This window comes from Glycine soja, chromosome 10, assembly GCF_004193775.1.
Source record: "Glycine soja cultivar W05 chromosome 10, ASM419377v2, whole genome shotgun sequence".
Taxonomy (NCBI): Eukaryota; Viridiplantae; Streptophyta; class Magnoliopsida; order Fabales; family Fabaceae; genus Glycine; species Glycine soja.
Window position 1 is genome coordinate 31,850,977 of NC_041011.1, and position 3,429 is coordinate 31,854,405.

A 3,429-nucleotide genomic window follows, 5' to 3' on the forward strand; every position below is an offset into this window, starting at 1 on the left:
TTGCAAGGTTAATTAATTGGTTGGTTTTTCATTAATTAGAAAAATAATATAGGAAGAATCATCACTGATGTCAAAACAGAACCTCACAAGAAAAGAAAGAATGGAAAAGGAGACGGAGAGCATCAACTCTATCGATGAACTATGTCCCAAAATAAATCAAACTTGTAATTTAAAAATTGTGAAATTGTATTAAAAACAAAAGAAATACATGCAGCTAAAAAAGTAGCTTGATTTAAATTGTAGCTAGATAGGTAATATAATATGATAAAAAAGGTAAGAAAAAGAAAAAAGTTTAATTATAAGAAAATGTTATTATAAGTATGTTGTGAGATAAAAAAAAAAACTACTCTTAATTATCTTATAGACTTATAGACAATAAATATAAGATTGACTTAATTAATGATAAAGAAAAAAAAAAAGAAAAGTTATGAATTTAAATTCTCCACAAATAAAAATTAATAATTAACTTTTATGGATCTAAAAAAAAATTACCTCATAGACTGTGCCATCACCCCAACTGAACAAGGGTAAAAAGCTTTCTGTCTGTAGTGCTTGCAGCCACAGAAAGTAACCATGGAGCATAAACAGACATTGTAGAAAGCTCCTGGACCCTCATTACCAGCAGAATGGGACGTTAATATTCCCTTTCTTCATTGCATGGAAAGCCCCAATGGCGAACACATCTTCAAATAGTTGCGGTGATCGACACTCACAGGTCCCAAGGAAATGGAAATGACGTCAACATCATCTGCGATGGCTTCATCGAATGCTTGAAGGATGTCGGCATCATCGCAGCCAGATGACAACAAGGTTTGGTACACCGCGATTCGTGCCGGATGGAACTCCTCCTCTTGCTGTCCCTGAGGCAAGGCCAAAGAAGCTTGTGGACTCAACTGAGTTTCCAGCAGCAGTGGATGCACAGTGAGTTCCATGGCCATTTGAATCCCTGGGTGATATTATGTCATCTTCTCCAATGAACCATCCATGCGGAAATATTTTGCTCCAATTATTTGCTACAATCAAGTTATGATAACTGTTATAAATAAATTAGAAGATAAAATCTTTGAGAAAAAGTTTTTGGTCTTGTTCTCCGTTTAGAATTAAAGTTTTGCAATAATTTATATTTTGACATTTAGAAGAAAGAAACTTTGGCAAAAACATGGACGTAATGACGTAATTCTTAATTACTGTTTTTCGTGTTGTTCTCCATTCAAAATTGAAGTCTTGCTTCAATTATTTATTTTAACATTTGATACAAACATTTATTATATATATATATATATTATTGAGGTAAAATTATAATTTAGATGTCAGTAGTATAATACTAAAAACACATTTGGAACCACTATATTCAAATAGGGTGGCTTAAACTTGGCAAATGTTGTATAGGACACTCGTTAATGAAGTAAAAGAATAATTTTTTGTTAAACTGCTAAAAAACATGTCTTCTATCATTTTAAAATTTGTTTTCATATGATTTTCAATAAAAGTTTTTCCCTTCGAATTCCTTGATTAAAGGAGTAGATTAGCAAAAGACCCAAATAGTTTTATGAGAATAGAAAACACATTTATTATACTTTATATTTTAATATAATAAATGCATGTTAATTTCAATGAAGGATTTCTACTTTTAATTGCTTAAAATCATTGTTCGATGTTAACAAAAAAATAAACTATTAAAGTACTTGTATAACAAATATCATTTACTTGTTGCAGGTAAAGTTATGGCAAGTGCCCTTCCATTTTTGTGGTGGTGGACCAAATCCTTTGTCATTAAAACTATCAGACTCTGGCCAAATTCCGAAATCTATTACTTCCAACAATTATGTCGCTCTCTATACTTGTTCTTTTGACATTCTGAGAAAAGCCTATGAAGTCCCAAGACTTTGTTGTTTGCAACTTATTCTTTTTGTTTTGGAAGACCGAAACCACACCATCCAATCCTAAGCATGTAAAAATATCATAACTCAAAACAAATACACATAAGGATTGATTGAAATTAAGATAGAAAGAAAGAGAGATGCATCTGATCACAATACCTGCCATTCTCGCTGCTTCCTCTTCTGTTAGCTTTGCAACAAATCCATTAAAACTCTTCTTGTAGCTATGTAGCAAAGCATCTGGGGCAAATTTGCTGGATATGGAAGCCATTTGATATGGTAAGCAAATATTTTTTATTTGATCCGAAATTCTTTTTCCTTTTGTTTTTTACATATCTTCTCCTTTGAAGACAAATCGGAAATATCATCATAATTACATCGTTGGACATATACATTGTATTTACGTCTACTAATGTAACCATTATAGACAATTTCATTGTAGTATTGAAAATAAATTATATTATTGATATATCATATATATATATATATATATATATATATATGGTTAATATAATAAACTATATTGTTTTCTTTTTACTCAAACGAAAATGAACAAACCTGCCGAGGATGTTTTGAACCATACTAATGTGAAGTAATTCTGTGGATTGGACGACTCCCTTGGGATGATCACCCATGTAAACAATGTAGGTCTGTATGCATAGCATATGTTCAAGGTGCAAAATGAATTAGAAAAAAATTTACTTAAAAAAATAGGAGATAGATATACTATTTACCTGTCGGTCATGCTTATTATTTCTTTTAAATAAACTTGACTAAACACAATTACTATCTATTTTTTAACAAAAGTAATTAATTAAGTTGGAGATAGATATATATTATTTACCTTTCTGTCATCCTTAGAATATGTCTGAGTCAGAAGAAGAATGCATGCAAATATGTGGAGGAGATGCCACGAGTTTAGAGAGATCATATTTTTTATTGTCAGTGGAATTGAATTTAGATGAAAATGATCTATGTTTCTCCAAAGTTTTTCTTTAGGGTATATTTATAAGGGAAGAATGTGATGAAGAATTGAGACTTGGCCACTACTATGGGAATACGTATAAAATAAAAACATACAATTGGATGGTTTCTTCCTAACACGTGTTTTTTCTTTACCTTGTCGTTAGTTATATTTCATTATTTTGAAGTATAAATGATAAGAAAAGATCAATTCATTCTGATCGACTGATGACGGCTCAATTTTTAAATATATTTACATATATTAATGAATAAAAAAATTGTGCCTCTACAAAAATGTGGGTGTCTAGACTCTAAAGACGGTTCGTACCAAAAATTTAAGTGAATAAACGGCTCCATTGACTGTACCTCATTCGACCATTTCTGACCCACTTTTCATATATATATATATATATATATATATATATATATATATATATATATATATATATATATATATATATATATATATATTTGTCCGAAATTCACAGCTGCATGGAGTGCTGAAGCAGTCCATATAATAATGCAGCAAGTGTGGAGGTGCATTCTCTTAATTTGGTAAAATTATTATTAATTATTTTAAATGTTG

General features: G+C 30.3%; 1 pseudogene; it reads right to left on the bottom strand.

Moving 5' to 3' along the window:
• Positions 1-1,676: 1,676 nt before the first annotated feature.
• Positions 1,677-2,848, bottom strand: LOC114371635 (annotated as a pseudogene).
• Between the last annotated feature and the right edge of the window lie 581 nt (positions 2,849-3,429).